Raw genomic sequence first — 18,602 nt, forward strand, 5'->3', positions numbered from 1 at the left:
ACTGAGTCATTAGTAGGGGTGAGCTGGATCCTGAAAAGTCAGTACCAGGATCGGTAAAAAAAGAAAGAGAGAAAAAAATCCCGTCCCGAAATTATTTGCAGACTTTTCTGGATCCCGAGTCCGGAACCTCTAATTGGTCATTTTTAAAAGTGGTTAATTCTTGATGTTTTCTGCATTAAAAGTGTCTTGACAATTCTCGGAAATTTTTAGCTTTTATTTAAAAAGTTTCAGGGGGCAAAAACTTAAGGAAAAATTACATGTAAAATTTGTGATTTCCACAGCTGAAAATTTCTCGGCTTTGTCTGGAAATTGCAACACAAGACTATTGCAGGAAGTATATGAACGAAGGTGGAGAGGGATATGTGAAATTTGACTTACCTGCGGGTGAATTAGTTTATTCTAATATTCTTAAGGTTGATATATATTTTTTTTAAGTCCACTTGATTCGCAAATAGGCTAAATCGCGAACCGACCTACAGTTTAAAGTGCGATCCGATCCACTTTGTGACTCTAATTGAGTATCGACGCAAGGACCCTTCATTACAAGACCTCGACGTTATTACTACGCCATCGGGGAGGCACCCAATTTACTGTTGATTCCAATAACACGTTATATGCATAATCTGATAATGATGCACTTTGGGTGCATCTAAACATAGTTTTTTCAACTATAGCATGTCTAAAAGAATCATTGAAGTTGGGATTTTTATAACTTCAGGAGGCACGGCTCTGTAAACGTGCGATATAAAATTAATGCAGGTTTGCCTTCCATACGTGGTGGTTTTGTCACGTTTCTTCGCTTCGTAAAACATACACTTTTGCAGGAAAGGCTTCTTGCATCCTCCTGGGGCCTTGCTCTAGCTAAACAAAAAATATATTTGTTTAGCATAATCAAGGGTTACATATTCCTGCCGAACTTACTAGAAAACAAGGATTCTATTGGGATCATACTGCTTTGAATGACAGTATCAATGAAGTTTCATGTACGCTACTACTTATAATAATGAGCATAAAATATTAATCAGGAACTGTATTTTTCGTCAACTGGATGTAACATCTTTTTTTGTTATTCAGAAAATATTCAATTCATCACCTTTTTTTACATTAATTTTCTTGCCACGACAGCTGTATTTATGCAGATTTTGACGATCTGAACTACACGTAAGCTAGATATTAGCTAATATTTGTGCTGTTATATTTCTATTTACATATTCAAGTGAATAGACCTATGAATTATATTAATGCATTAATTTAAACATTTGCTTAATTGTTGTCGTTAATGTTATTATTATCATTTTTTCTGAAACACTTGGCTCAGACACCCTCCCCCGACATATATTTCTAGATGCGTGCCTGCCGAAGGATAAATTAGATCAAGCGGTGGTGGTATCGGACTTAGAGGCTAAAGGGAAAACAAAGAAGTATGTGCGTCATAAGCTGAGCATAAGAAACAGCACAATATCACAAAGAAACACTTTTTGAAAGTTATGTCATAGAAGATGTTTAACAATATTAAGAACAATAAATGCTTTCTATTTGTAATATACTAAATATTGAAATTTTAAATAGTCTTTTGTGTTCGTACTACACATTTAAAAACTTTTTTGTTGCTCCCCAGCGCCAAGCTTAGAATTTAAAGAAAAAATGTACATTTTCATAGTGCACGGAAGTTCGACATTCAGAAAGAAAGAAGGTATATTGGAAAACATTTCAAGACTTCCAAAAGGTATAGCAGTAATGAAAAAGAGCAGTCACTTATACAGTGTTTGTTACAACCTGTCCGGCTTCCCGCGGTAGCTGATCGCTGGCTTTTCTAGCATAAACCAAGCGGTGTTGCTGCTGAAGACCGCCTGAACTCCGTGCTGGGGAAAGCCAAAGCCAGGCAGCAAATTAAAATACGCAACGTGGCAACAACGTCTAGGTAAGCGCCTCTCTTCTGGCTTCCATTCGCTCCTCGCTGCCCAGCAGACGACTTTTTTCTCCTTTCTCATTGGCACCAAAACTGTCGTGCGATCGCTAGCGCGGGAAACGGGACAGGTTCTAACAAACTTGGTATAAATGTACGATGGATAGATAGACAGTTGTATGAAGCGAGAAAAACCACAAGGTAGATTTCATAAGATACCTAGCAATCAGTAACCAACAAACTGCATTTTTAATATTAATGTCCTCATGATTAACGAACCTTATTTATTCTCACCACGCAATGGGTAAAATATTTATAGCTTTATCCCATTTTCCGGAAAAATATTTCGTGTTTCTGCTGCTTTTGACTTTTGTTGACATGATATCCCGGATCACTTTTACGAGACGAGACGGGACAAAACGAGACGAGAAAGAACCATTCGAGACGGGACACGAGACGGGACAAACTAATATTTTCGAGACGAGACAGCATTTTCACGAGACGGGACGGGACAGACCAAAGTCTCGTCTCGTCTCGTCTCGTGGGCAGCACTAAATATAGCGCACGAATGCATTTTGCATTCGCTGTAGACGTCTTGCTAGTTCACCGTTGAGGTCTCACTCCAAGTGAGATATTTTTCCACAACGACTCCCAGGTCTTTGACCGAAAGCGACAATGAAATGGGTTTTCCGTCTACAAGAATGTCAGGGATGGAGGACTTCTCTGTTGTGGAAATGAGCTGACGTGAGCCAATTAAAATACATTTCGTTTTCTCAGCATTTACTCGTAGACCGTTTGCCTGAGACCACTTGGAGACAGTAGTTATGGGACCGCGTTTGAGCCGATAAATCAATTGATTGGAAAAGATCGATCAAAGATCAATTGATGATGTAGGTGTGTGGGCAAGCAAGGGTATTGTTTTGAGTGATGACGTCATAAAAGGGGCGTGGTTTATTTTGTATGGATGATTTTTATTCGTGCGTGGGCGGGGTTTTGTTTTGTGTGTAGGATTTTGATTGGTTGTTGGGGAGGAGGAAAAGTAGTGGCTTGTTTTCCGGTGACAGTTGGTTTTCTCGGAATTGGAGTACGTGTTTCCGGAGATGGCGTTGATGATTTTCAAATTCTGAGAATTGGGAGGTGGGGGTGGAGGATTCTGATTGGTTGTTGGGGAGGAGGAAAAGTAGGCGACTGTTTTTCGGTGGCGATTGGTTTTCTCGGAATTGGAGTACGTGTTTCCGGTGTCTGAGGAAAGATGGCGTTGATGAGTTTGAAATTCTGCGAATAGTGATACGTGTTTCCGTTGTTTGAGGAGAGATGGCGTTGATGAGTTATTATGGGGAGGAGGGAACTGTTTATATCGGAATAGGGATTTTCCCTGATTAGCTGAGAGAATTGTGACGTCATAAATTGGGCGTGCGCGCCGTTTTTCTTCGAATTGTGATATGTGTTTCCTGTTTTTGAGGTGGCGTTGATGATTTTGAAATTCTGAGAATTGGGAGGGGGAATGAGATAAGAGTGTGCGTTTAATTAGGGAAATAGGATGGTAATTGACGTTGATGAAATTGTGGTGGGGGAAGTAGGAAATTCGGCGACGGTTGGTTGCTTGGAATTGTGATTTTTGTCGGTCGTTAATTGGAAAGGACGGGAAGGAGTGTTGTGGTGGAGATAGGGGTTTCCGATTGTTATGGTATTCTTGGAACGGTTGAGTGATATGTGCGGCGTGTTTGTCGGGCTGAAGATATGGGTTTCCGGCTGTTAATGGGTCTATGACGGTTGAAGAAGAGAAGGGAAACGGTTGGGCGTAATCTTCCAGGAATTGTGCCTGTTTGAAATATGTTTAACGGAAAACGTGATATTGGAAAAAAAGGTACAAATAGAAGGGATAAAAGATAATAGGATCTGGTAACGGTTCTTGTGTGGGGAAATGTTTGTTAGTTTTTTGTAGGTAAGAAATGTGGTATCTGTTGAAAATAAGGAGGATAAAAAGAGGAATAGGCGAAGATGGGGTTCGATAAGAGAGGAAAATAATATATTCAAAAATATGAATTATTTGTAGGAATCTCGAATGGGTTATGTAACACTCAGGATAAAAAGAATTGGAGGAATATTTACCATTACGGTTATATAAATTTTGGGATAAAAGATAAGATGAATAAATGCGGGTGCGACAAGAAAATAATATATGAGGGTTGTTTACAAATGGGGGAATTGCTGTCAATATTATTATATAGTTGTGGAAGTAATTATTGAGGGACATACTACATTTTCGGAAACGAGTTAAAGTTCAGGGGTATACCAAAAATATTGGAAAAGGGCAAGGGTGTTATTGGTGGATTTAAAATATTGTGTGGCGGCGGAGATGTTTGAGAATGTTATGTGATATTGAGAGGTGTGTGGATATTAAACACCACCAAGTTTGAATTTGATGTTTTCCATGTGCACACACGATTTCGTAAGAATTATGCAATTCAGTTAAGGATACAGCTATTTGACATATAAAAGGTGTCATAATAAATGTTTAAAGAGTCCCTGTTATATCCATAAAATGGTACGAAAATTTCCATAATGTGTTCCAAACAGGAAACATCTTTTGTACATTCCAATAACACCCAGAAAATGTTAAAAAAAAACAAGTTTTATTCATATCTAAATCGTGTCCAGATAAGATCCAAATGTAGTCTAAAAATGTATTTTTTGTATCCACACAATATCCAAAGTACGTACAAAAATGTCTAACTAAAGTTTATTGTCAAGATAAAGTCCACTTGGTGTACAAAACATTCCAAATATGATCTCGAATTGCCCATAACACATCCAATTCTGGATATCCCCTAGGCCTGTCCCAATTACCCTATATGTGCATAAAACTGAAATTAAACAGCAATCGGTCGTAAAATAGACCCCGGTCCCAATCACCCTAAATATGCATGACGTGAAGGTGGACACATTGGTCAACATATTCAGCTTTATTATTGAAAGGAAAAGAAATGCGTCAGTATTCGGTGATTTTGTAGAAAACATACAGAGAGCGCAATATGTACGTTCGCATTTGTTGTTAAGAATTTGTTTCACCTACCCACCTGTTGTTATTTGTGGCCCCGCACTATGCTAAACCTCACCTGCAAGGGAAAAGTAAACTGTCTTTGCCCCTTAGTTTGGCACTTTGCCCCTCTAGTTTGGATGCCCTCCAGTTTTGGAACCTATTCGTCGCCACTGCGAAAAACCTATACTAAAGTACCCGTATTTTAACAAAGAATGTGTAAAGTAATAAAAGAGTTTGTACATACAAGTAAATGTTATTATTGTATCGAAATAAATAGATGTAATATACGTACAAAATTATCTCCCTCCATCAATACAACACTGTACCAGTAAAGACGTTACGGAAGAATGAAAGCTTTGCAGTGATGGTCACAACACATACATATCAGTTCTGTGTAGGGTTTGGTTATTAACAGAACTGATGCAACTTCCTTGCTGATTATGCATGCCAGAGATAACCAACCACAACTTCCTTTTTGAGTCTGCGGGCAAGAGATAATTTTAATTTCGGTGTAGGATTTAGACATTATCGGAACGGATGCAACTTCCTTGCTGGCCATGTACTGTTGAAGCGTCGCCAGAGAAGGAAAACTTTGTAATGGTTACAACACATATGTTCGATGTAGACTAATTAGCAGCGGTTATCGTTATCATATAACGATTTCCGTCTGGAATGCGAATTCGATAGAGGTCTATTCATAGAAGCACGACTTCCTTGTTACATCCTGCCACAGATTCACTGGTGTTAAAAATTAAACATTCACAACCGAAAAATGGAGAACGTGCCTGTGAAAAAAATTTAGCTAACCTGGGGCTTTTAGTACAGGGCCTACAGTTTTAAAATGTGGTACCGAACACGCCCAAATCTGTAATTAGTTTTAGGATAGACAGGACCGGGATCCCTTATCTGCAATTAGTTTTACTCGGGGACAAACAGTCGGAACAGGGGTTGTTTGAAACTTGAGTACGGGACCTACAGTTTTAGAAAGGTGTTCCAAACGCACAGATTCCGAATGTATAATTACTTTTGAGGCAAAGAGGATTGGAGCTAGGGCTTTATCTGCAGTAAGTTTTACTGTGGGCCAAACAAGGTCGAAAATGGGGGTTCTTTGAAACATGAGTACAGGGCCTACAGTCTTAAAAGTGGGGTATGTGTAGATTCCGAATGTACAATTACTTTTACTCTGGGGCAGACAGGACCCTAACTGAGGGCCCTTTGAAACTTGAGGTCTGGGGAAAATAGGGCCGTAACTAAGGTTCCCTTTGAAACTTGAGGTCTAGGGCAAACAGGGCCGTAACTAAGGGACCCTTCTAAACTTGAGGTCCAGGGCAAACAGGGCCGTAACTGAGGGAACTCTTATTTCACTTTTTTAAAAATGTCGACTTTTTCCAAAAAAAATTCGACTTTTTTTTAAAAAATTTCAACCTTTTTCAAAAAAAAAATTTCAACTTTTTCAAAAAAAATTCAACTTTTTTCAAAAAAAAATTCTACTTTTTTCAGGATTTTTTAAAACTTTTTTCAAAAAAATTTCAACTTTTTTCAAAATGTTTAAACTTTTTTTTTAAAAAATAACTTTTTTAGATATTCAACTTTTTGTCAAAAAAATTTAAACTTTTTTCAAAAATCTGGAGGCTTTGCCGATTCCGGTCACGACGAACCGCGATCGATTGTAACTTGCTCCTCCAGCTACCTCGGAACAGACCTGGTGAGCTCTGCGAAATTTTCTGCGTCTTCAACGCCTAGCTCATAGTGATGGTAAGCATTTCGCAAAGCCTCCCATGTCGTATCACATGTTTATGTGTGAATTAATATATGACAGTGATTACAGTCTGTAAAATATAACTAACATATTAATCTATCTATTTTCAGATGGCAACACCCCCGCTAAAGTTCAGTTTATTTTACGGTGATGTAAAAGAGGAGAAAACATAAGTGAAACGGGAATTGTTTATAAACATACGAGGGTATAATAGAAAAGGTGGTACCTTCTCGGGGTCCGATCGATTGATCAAGTGACGGATTGAACCGATATTGCAAATCCGTTTTATGCACTACGGCTAATCGAAACATAAATATATGAGGGCGTGGTAGAAAATGTGGTATTTTCTTGAAGGTCCGATCGAATGACAAATTGAACCGATGTTTCAAATTTGTGTTATGCACAGAGACTAATCTGAACAGAAATATAGGAGAGCATTGTAAAAATGTGGTATTTTTGAGGGGCCGACCGAATAACGGATTGAACCGTTGTTTCAAATCCGTTTTACACACTGAGGCTAAATGTAACAGAAATATACGAGGACATGGTAGAAAATATGGTACCTTCTAGAGTTATTTTGACCGTAGACCCCTTCCATATACTCTATGGAAAGGTTTTGATGTGCAGATTCCGAATCTACAATTGCCTTCACTCTAGTTCAATTAGGACCGGCTGGACAGCCCTTTAAAAGTTTCCGGACAGGTTTTTCAACTTTTCAAATTTACCTACAACAACGAGCTGACAATATACATCACCCACGATTACTAGGTAATATTATACAATTAATTGTCATCTCAGCTCTTTATGACAATGGGGGCCGCCATCTTGGCCGCCATGTTGGTTTTTGTTATTTTTACCGTAGACCACCGTCCATATACTCTATGGAAAGGTCTTGACGTACAGATTCCGAATCTACAATTGCCTTTCACTCTAGTTCAATTAGGGCCGGCTGGACAGCCCTTTAAAATTTTCCGGACAGGTTTTTCAACTTTTCAAATTTACCTATCTTATGTCTCTCAAAACACTACTTCGATAAAAGTTGGAAACAACCGCCTACGCGCATAAAACATTCGCTTTCTCTTATCGCCTCGAACGCGTTTTGAGAGGCATAAGATAGAAGCTATTAGCGCTGTTGGGTGTCACCATCGGGTATCGAAGAAGGGACCACCTTGATCATAACGTGACGAAAGTAACATTACCTATACTTATGTTCTTCGCCACTATTGGCCTCCCCGATTGCGTAGTGGCAACAGCTTCGTCGTCTTGTAATAAAAGGGTCCCGGTTTCGATACCCGGTGGAAGCACATACTGGTTCGGATTCCACTTTAAACTGTAAGTCCAGTCCCAATTAGCTTTACTGTGCATAAAGTGGACTTAAAACACCAAGTCAATCAATCTTTACCACTATTCCTTTACCTTCGCGATAATATAAAAGTGGTAAAACATAGATCACATGACATCACAAACTATACCTTATCTAAAAAATTCATATGCGTCCTTTTGCAATTTCTTTCCCAGTATGGCGTGCCAACACTCCATATTTCACCAAATATCACTTAAGTGATAACAAATCCGTCTTGACACATTTTTCAATTACCAATCATCCGATTTGTAACAATATATCACATGACGTGTAGAAACTGTTCAATTTCCAAAAACGTAATTCGCCCTGGAACGTTTTCGGATAATAATTCATGCTCAATATTATAAAAAGTTTGTTCTCTGATCAAATTCAACACACGCCCATTTCTTACTTCCATTCATTCCCAACTGTTTTCCCTATTCACTATTAAGTCCTCCAGATTGTTCCAACGGTTTTTCTTATCAAGGTACGAAAAATACATATAAGGGGAATATGAGATGTCCGTAGGCGAATGTCATCGATTATCGAACCAGGGATCCCTTTAATATTTTCAAACTTGTAGTCAAAAGTTATTTTACTGTTCAGTTTTCTGCTAATCAAAGGTTTTGCGTTGTGTTTAATTGCTTTATCGCAGATCTGTGTGAATCGAATGGAAAAGAAAACGCAAAAGTGCAGTAAAAAATATAATCTCTTTCATTCTCAACATTTTCCCACTACCACCATTAAACCCCCCCCAAATTGTTACAACGGTTTTTTCTTATCAAAATATGAAATAGGTATATGAGGCGAATTGAGATGTTCGCATGCGAATGCTCCATCGAGTCTCGAAATAGGGACACCGTGACCTTTTCAAATTTGTCTTCGAGAGTCAGTTTATTGTTCAGTTATCTGCTCGACAAATGATTCGTGTTGTCTTTTGTTGCTTTGTCGCAGCTCTGGTGGCTGCGATAGGAACATCTATTTTCCTTTAAATTAGGCGCACACAGGAGTTGTACTATGTAGATTTTCAGCGAAAAATGCAGGCTCGACCAGGACTCGAACCCGGGTCTCTGGCAATCCGTGCCATTGCTCTACCACTGTGTTTTACCTGTGTGAAATCGTCTCTGCAAGTGCTACTGCAACGGGATCTGTTGCCTTTGAAACACTATAGACGTCGACGTTGCCTGGTTCCTCCCAGCGTAGAGATGTCAATCCATTAAATTAGGCGCACACAGGAGTTGTACTATGTAGATTTTCAGCGAAAAATGCAGGCTCGACCAGGACTCGAACCCGGGTCTCTGGCAATCCGTGCCATTGCTCTACCAGTGGTAGAGTAATGGCACGGATTGCCAGAAACCCGGGTTCGAGTCCTGGTCGAGCCTGCATTTTTCGCTGAAAATCTACATCTATTTTCCTGTTCAGACTAACAGCCTCTTCAACATATTTCCAGTTCACTAAAACGGTGTCCTGATTGATGAATACCACTCCTCCGATCATTATATTTGGGTCAGTCATTTTATCAAGAAAATCTTTCAATTCCTTGATGATGGCTGTCTGAGAAAGGTTGTCCCGTTAGCAGAACTTGCCCCATAAAATATTAAGGCAGAGTTTAGCCAGAGTACGTTTTCCAGGATTGACTTCGATACTGTTTTCTTCCAATAGAATAACCTTCTTATGGAAATATTTCGGTATGTACTTCTTCTTATCCTCGTCGTTCTGACACCATGAAGGCCAGCCGTTCGCTTCCTGTTTTATTTTCAAGAAGCTGTTGACATAACCAGCAAAAAGTCCTCCAGTTTTATGACAGGGTCGTATATGGATGTTTTATACTTTCACACATCCGACAACACTTTGTAGCCTAAACTGCAAGCTTTACGCACTTCGGCGATGACCCAAGTCGCCGAAAGTGCACGTTGTTCATCGGAATGCTGGCACGTACCTTCACATTTTAATCTGATAGCACATTCCTTACGCAATATAAACATTTAAAAGTTGGAAACAACCGCCTACGCGCCTTAAAAATTCGTCTCTTATGCCTCGAACGCGTTATCCTTTTGTCGCAATAAATTATACAATTCTCCCCTTTTTTACATTTGATGCTCCCACTACTTTAATTTGATATTGTGCCACCCTAATATTAATTATTTCAACATTTAAGAATTCGCGACGATGGATGGGAATTGTCACGCGTACGCCTCGCTAAATTTCAATGTTACGCGAACGTCGCAAGTTCCATCATTTTCATTGTCGTATCACAATATATTCAACAAGTCGTGTCACATTAATTAGCCAACATGCGTTAGTTGCAATTTAGAATAGTTTAAACTTTCGTCGCCCGTTCTTACTTCGTTTACTCCTTTAAGTTTTTGACTCAATCGTGATAAAGACACGGGATTCTAACCCAGTTCACGACTTGGACTTCGCAGAACTAAGAGAACGTATCGGCACTGTACATACCTCCATTAAATTCCTCCAAAATGTTCCAACCTCCAATTCGACACTGCAAAGGGCGGTCAGTCAAACGGAACTCTGTCTTCCTTCTCGTTCTGGCGTCAGAACATTGGGGTAACGTCTGGAAACGTCCATCAAATTCGTCCCTCGGCTATAGCTCTGGATACAGGTCCGCGTTGCTGGAAACTGACGAAATCTAACAGGGCGTCGTTAAACTTCTCACTCCAATCAAATGCAACTTCCTTGCAAGCGTATAAGGTCCGTCCCAAAAAGGTAGTTCTGTCTCGCGTTGACGTGCCGAATTTCAGAGAGAGTAGCGGTAACAGAGCGTGCAAACACAATCAGAAAAAAAGTTGAAGTCTCGCGTTAACGTGCCGAATTTCAGAGAGAGAGTAGCGGTAACAGAGCGTGCAAACACAATCAGAAAAAAGTTTAAGTCTCGCCCGCGAGACGACTTGCATACTTATACCAGCACCATACTCTCTGCCTGCCTTCCTCTCGTGACCCAAGTCACGCTGACAGCTTCGCGAAGGTCTGCCAAGTCGGAACTGATACTGCCGTTTTTTTTTTGTGTCTGCTCGAGAAGCGAGCGCCGAGCGAGAGGTCAGTGGAGGCCTCTAGCGGGGACTAGTATAATCAACCAAAGACAAACGAGACGCAAGGCGTACGAAGAATGAGGAAGTGTGACGCTTTTCCACGCGGAATTATTACGTAATACTTTATGTACGCAAAGCGTAGGAAAAACGTCACAACCTCCTCTCTCTCTCAATATTATTCTTCGTAATTGCAGTGGATTAATGAAGTGATTATTTCTAATCTTGTCGAATTCACATTTTCAAGACCATTGTCTCTCTTGGCAGTTTTATACTGATGGAACCATGCAGGCACGTATCCAGGAATTCCTTTCGGGGGGGGGGGCTCAACACCATTTTTTAAGGGGTATACTAAGAACCTCACAATTGTATGTTTAAGACCAGTGGTGACAATTTGGTTCCAAAAAAGGGGGAGCGGACGGCGGTGCAAGGAAAGTTTACTTTCTCTTGGTAGACAAGGCTTAACATTAAGAGGTCATAATGTTGAGGCAAGAAAATGGGGAACAACTATCCTTTAATTAAATCGTCGCCACTTTAAGGCTGTCATTTTAATCTGAACGTGAAATCGGAACATTTTTTACCACTCGACTCCTCTGTTTCCATGCATTAACATTGTGTGCCGGAACCATCTCAGTATGTGTGTTTGTCCATTTCTTCTCATCAGGCATAAAAACATCTACAGTGTCTTTGAGTGTTTTTACGAAGCTGTTACACATGCACGGGATGGAAAATCCACTCGACAACTCGAGATTCAAATTGTGGGCTGCGAACTGGACGCAGACAGTTCTCGAATATTTCTCTCTGATTCGAGCCTGAACACCACAAACGTGTCTTGTCCTCCCATGTTTGCAGCTCTTATAAAATCCGAAACCCACCATATTGTTCAGATTCAGGCCTTAGCACTCACAAGTGTTCAAAAATGCCTGTCACAACTTCCGCTGTCTTGTCATATATCGCCACGAAACAAAGGAAGTCTTCTCGAATACAGCTGGATCACGAAACGATTAATGCACAGTGAAAACCCTTCCGTTCCCAACCCCTCTAATGTCTTGTCTCCCAGTATGATCAAATGCTTACTCATTTATCTCCAGTAACGTGCCCAAGTGAGGGTTGGTGAGGTCATAACCCCATTTGACCCAGTATTCCTTTTTTTTTTTTAAAAAAAATAGGAAAAAAGAAGATCGTCAAAGACAGGGGAAAAATGGCAAAATCAGGACTGACCACCAAAATAGTATGCGTAACCCCTCTCCCTTCCGAAAATCCTGGGCATGCCACTCTTTATCTCGGACACATTTTTTAAAAGCAACTTACCAGAAGTTTTATCATTTCGTATTGGAGATTGAAGTAAGATGCGTTCTTCCTGCAGGTTTGGATATGATCCTTTAGGGAGCTGTCGTCTGCCTGCCTTCACACCTAACCTTAACAAGGCCCTAACATGTCGATTGTAATGGGCCAATCAACAGCAACGTTTCACACCGTAGCGACACAAAAGGCTGCACAAAACTAATTTCGACTTGTGAAATCCTCAGGCGACACGGTGTGAAATCTCCCTTACTAGGCCACTGTCATTGTCACCTCGAAGTAGTAGCTCTTGTAGACGCAGAAGAAAAAAATTCTCCTCAACCGGTGGGAATGCTCCTCAGTTTTCTTCTCTCTCCTATATTTTCTGTGCTTGTTCGCTGTACAGGCAACACCTTGCGATTTGATATACACAGGACGTGTACTGTGTAGACATTTTAACGAAAAATCGGTTGAAGTCAAGGATAGCTTGGTGGCTCAGTTGGTAGAGTCCTGATTTGGGTCCTGGTAGAACCTGCAATTTTCACCTAAAATATATACATATGCAACATCTTCTTGCTTTCTCTTCTCGACATTCATAAAATTTTCGGCTGTCTCTTTATGGTAGTTAAGTGTTTGAATGTGTTTCGAACCCAGTAGGCTTAAACAAAAGTATTTTTTTATACCATGAAATTCTCGGACTGCTTATACGAAATTTAGTTCTGGCAAAACTAAATCATCACTCAAAACATTGAATTTCAGTTGATCTATGCAGCTTATTTCTCTTTAAAAAAAACCACTCTAATATCCGGTACTTCTGAAATATTCACTTGAGAGAGAGAGAGAGAGAGAGAGTTAGAGGGGGGAGAGGGGGGGGCTTGATCTCTTTGGCCCTCGACCCGAACTAGCACTACATTGAGGCCCCGGAAGTTCTGCTGTCGTCAATGTCTTAATTTTCGAATCACTATATCTTATAAAGCAACCGGAGGACACTGACTGATCACTAATCGACTGTATGGATTGTCACACTTACTTCTGAAATCTCATTAACCGATTCTTTGCACAGATCAACCGAAAAATTGAATCCGCGTATTTATATCCTCATTATATTCTAGAACGTTCCGCAGAAAAAAACGATTCGTTAATATTGCCAGTATTTGACTCCTCACCTCATTCAAGAACGTACCCTCTCCCGCCTTCCAGAGATTAGAAATTACAACGAATCGCCCTACGTGTGGCGCTACCTTTGTTGTGCAGCTTCCAAATGCTGACAAGTCTCTACATAGTGCTCAAGTGTGCTGCGACAACACCGAAAGCGCAATATTATCAACAACAGGGTTATAGAACATTCTCCGTCTTGCCTCGATAATTGTCTATCTCCTTAAATTATCGTCACATTATTCAAGAAACCAAAAACCTAATTTTATTTTGTGTAAAATAAAAAAATGTTGGGGGAGGGGCCTCGAGCTACCTCAACCCCCTACCTTGGATACGTGCTATTAAAAATAACACGGTTGTAGAACATAATCCGTCTTGTCTCGATAAATATTTCTCCCAAATTATCATCACATTATTCAAGAAGCCAAAATCCTAATTTTATCTAGTGTAAACAGAAAAATTTCCTGAAGGGGGTTCGAGCCTCCTGATTCCCACCTTGGATACGTGCTATTGACAATAATAGGGTTATAGAACACTCTCCGTCTTGTCTCGATAATTATTTCTCTCATATTTATAAATTTATTATCTTCACATTATTCAAGACGCCAAAAATCTAATCTTACCTAGTGTAAACTGAAATATTTCCTGGGGAGAGGGTCGAGCCCCTTGTGCCCCATCTTGGATACGTGCTATTATCAATAACAGGGTTACGGAACATTCTCCGTCTTGCCTCGATAATTATTTCTCTCAAATTATCATCACATTATTCAAGAAGCCGAAATCCTAATTTTATCTAATGTAAACAGAAAAAAATCTCGAAAGTGGAGGGGCTCGAGCCCCCTGATTTCCATCTTGGATACGTAGAAAATTCTCCGTGTTGCCTCGATAATTATTTCTCTCCTTAATAGTCGCATTATTCCAGAAGCCGAAAACCTAATTTTATCTCATGTAAACTGAAAAAATCCCTGGACGGAGAGGGGCTCAAGCCTTCTGTACCCCACCTGGATTACTATTATCAATAACAGGGTTACAGAACATTATCCGTCTTGTCTCGATAATTATTTCTCTCCTTAAATTATTTTCACATTATTCAAGAAGCCAAAAACCTAATTTTATCTAATGTAAACTGAAATATTTCCTGGGGATAGGATCGAGCCACCTGTGCCCCATCTTGGATACGTGCTATTATCAATAACAGGGTTACGGAACATTCTCCGTCTTGCCTCGATAATTATTTCCCTCCTTAAATTATTGTCACATTATTTTATTTCACACTACAAGAAACCAACAACCTCATTTTATCTAGTGTAAACCTAGAACTTTCGGGGGGGCTCGAGCCCCCTAAGCCCGCCCCCTCTGGATACGTGCCTGGAACCATGGGTGTTTTTGAGCCACTTGTGCGAACCATTTATAAGTTGTAGTATTCATTAATTTGTGTGTATACCAATTATTCCATCCTTTTTATTACGTTCATCACTAATAATAAATGGTATATATTGTTTCTTCATTCGTCCACCCTAGCCTTAACAGCTACAATGATGGCTTACAACAATGTACCAGTACGTACAACAATGCTCACGTCTAAACAGTTTCCGTAGAGCTTGTATTTCAAAAGTAGCTATGAAACATTTTGTAACTAAATTGAAAGCGTGGAAGAATGAATTGGCATTTCACTATTAGTTAGAAGGAAGGCCAGAAATTATCCACATAGAAAAAATAAAGTAAGTGTTACTTATATACTAATAAAATGTAGTAGTGTATTGTCCTCTGATTAAAACTCAATTCCACTGGAATCAGGTTTTCAATAGTCAGTATACGTTTTTGTTTACAATTATATTGAAAGACATTTGTGTAAAGGAACAGGAGATCATTACTATTTTTACAAAGATAAGTACTAAAACGTTCATTACTGGGATATCAGCAATCAACTAATGCTCTCAAGTATTTGTGTGTAGAAAAATGTTCATTTAAATTATATTAACAGTTAATCCTTTATTATCACACAATAAATTGCATTTAAGACTACGATAGGTACAAAATATAAAGTATAATATTAGATGATGAACACAAAATAATGAGCTCAAGTTAATATTTTCAGTATCACATACAGAAACAGAAAATAAGATTAATTACCTAAATATAGTAATATATAATAATAATTAAACATATTACGAGAATAATATTGAACCAATTTCCTGAGTAGAGACGAGAAATGTCGGTCGTATATAGTTTAGGTTTCTAACATTCTATTTTGGAATGTTATGTTGGTTAAAATAGTTATGTTAGCATTGGATTAACTCGTTAAAATCTTCTTTGTAAAAGTAGCATAAGTTTTAATCTGTTCCTTTAGTTTTTAAGAAAAATATTTGTTCAATTGGTTCTCATAACCCTAAACACATTATCCTATTAGAAATGATTCTTATAGTGGCGAATATGTCTGAATATGCATTAACAACAAAAAAGTGACACTTTCGCATCACGACTGCATTTCGAAAAAGTCGAAACCCACCAAGGAATGTTCCGTAGATGAAGTAAACAGTACAATTATACATTTGTACATTTCTTTATGTTATTTTAGAGAAGTTGAATTGTTTAAAGGAATATATTTTTCTTTACTTCTCAGAAGATGCCTGAACGCTGGTGGAAAGATTCTCTCGATCTATCGACCAGATGATCTGGCAAAATTTCCAAGCTTTCAAGAGCTTACGTCGCTCTCATCTTCAAGGTAGAAGTGGGCTTCAACGACTAGGGACACATTTGATTTGTGTTAGACAAGTTGAAAGAAGTGCCATTCAGCCTGGAGAAACCGCAACGTTCGACTTCCAGCTTTGATGTCATCAGTTTGGTGTCTTCTGATAATCCATGGAAGTAGAACTGAAGAAGGACCTCCTAGCAAGAGGAGAACTGCATAAACAGTAGGTGAGAATTGTTTATATATACATTCCTAATAAAAATAAACTTAATTTTTTGAGCTCTGAGGCGCCAAAATGCAAAAATCTGTTGTTTTTTTAAAAAAGGTTAGGTTGCATTTAAGTTTCTATTTACATTTTGTTAATATGACTGATGATGCCACTGCTATAAGACACACATGAAAACAAAATGGATATTAATTGATACAGTAGGGTCTCCCCGATGGCGCAGTGGTAGCGACCTCGCCTTGTAATCAAGGGGTCCCGGGTTCGATACCTGATGGAGTCACATAGTAGTTCGGATTCCACTTTAAACTGTAGGTCCAGTCCTGATTTGCCTTACTGTGCACAAAAGTGGACTTAAAACACCAACTCAAAATAATGATACAGTTAATGGTACGTAAAGCTTAAGGAAATTATGGTCTGTGAAATAGCAATTTAGAACATTGTTTACAATTGAAAACTTTGAAGCCCGTCTATATATATCCTTCAGATGTAGCAAAACTGTACAATTATATTTTGCACATTTTTTTTAGTGTCGTTGTAGAGAAAGTTATGCTACGAATTGAATGGTAAAAATTATGTATTTCTATTTCTCAGAAGATCCCTGAACGCTGATGAAAAGATTCTCTCGGACTATTGACCAGGTGAGATCTGGCAACACTTTCGACAATTTGAAAGAAGCACAATTCAACCTGGAGTTACAGCAACATTCAACTTCCACCTTGACTTCATCAGTTCAATGTCTTCTAGAAAGCCAAGGAAGTGGAACTGAAGGAGCACCTAGCAAGGGGGGAACTGCACAAACAGCAGGTGAGATTTGATTTTATATTTTCACTTATTGTTAAATTTGCAAGTCAAATTTTGAAAATGATACCATGTGGTAAGAAAGTAAAATATACCTTCTAAGGCAACAAGATGCGCTTTCGGCAAAACAAAAGTGGTTCTATCGCCGAATATCAATGAATATGAAAGAAAGAAAAATGAAAGAAACAAAGAAGCGACAGAGAGAGAGAGGGGAAATAATATAAATGAAGAAGCGGCACATACAATCAATCACACAGAGCAAGAGAGAGAGAGAGAAGTAAAGAAGGACAAACAGGGAGAGAAGACAAGAAAGAGTTAGACAGAAAACGTAAGAGAAATATGATTGCTAAGTCTTAAAGATAGAGATGGACGAGAAATAAAGGCGTGACAGGAAGACAGAAAATGAAAGAGAAATGAAGTAGAGACAGGAGAAGCGAGTGGGAAAAGAGGCAGAACGAAGGGGTATCACAGAAGAGAATAAGGGGACAAAAATTGGCTGACCATTAAGAATTAAACATCAATGGAAACTTAGAAGCTGCCTTTGATTTAAACGCTTCTCTTATCTTTTGGATAAGCCTCAATGAATCTGAAAAGAGGGATGGAGCGCTGGAGAGAACAAATATAAAGTCAAATACATTAAAAAATTGAAGAAGAAAGACGATTATTCCATGACTGTTGTTTAGCGCCATAAAAATCATTGTTCTATATAGGTAGTAACTATATGGAAACTAACTAACTAACTCCCTAGCCTTCTTAAACCCGAAGGTTCATGGCTGCAGCAACACAGGCCTTCCATCTTTCCCTATCTTGAGCAAGTTCTATATACTCTTTTCCATCCCTACCGATTTCCCTTAGATCCATCTCAACGTTGTCCCTCCATCTTCGTCTTGGCCTTCCTACAGGTCTCTTACCATCAGGTTTCGCAACAAGAATCCTGTAAACTCCTCTTTCCTCTCCCATTCGTGCCACATGGCCTGCCCACCTAAGTCTCCTTGATTTAATTATTCTAATAATATCTAGACATGAATACAAATTATGTAGTTCTAAATTATGTAACCTTCTCCACTCACCTGTCTCCTCATCCCTTTTAGGTCCAAATATTTTCCTAAGGATCTTATTTTCAAATACTCTCAATTTATGTTCCTCTTTCAATGTAAGGGACCAAGTTTCACATCCATATAATACTACAGGCAAAATTACGGTTTTGTATATTTTAACTTTTAGTTTCTTAGATATTAAACGAGAAGACAAAAGTTTATGAAGAGAGAAGTAACATGCATTTCCTGAATTAAGCCTACTTTTTATTTCCTCTTTAATATAATTTTCATTTCATTTCATTCATTACTCCTAAGTATT

Source organism: Lepisma saccharinum, chromosome 18, assembly GCF_977018435.1.
Source record: "Lepisma saccharinum chromosome 18, izLepSacc3.1, whole genome shotgun sequence".
NCBI lineage: Eukaryota > Metazoa > Arthropoda > Insecta > Zygentoma > Lepismatidae > Lepisma > Lepisma saccharinum.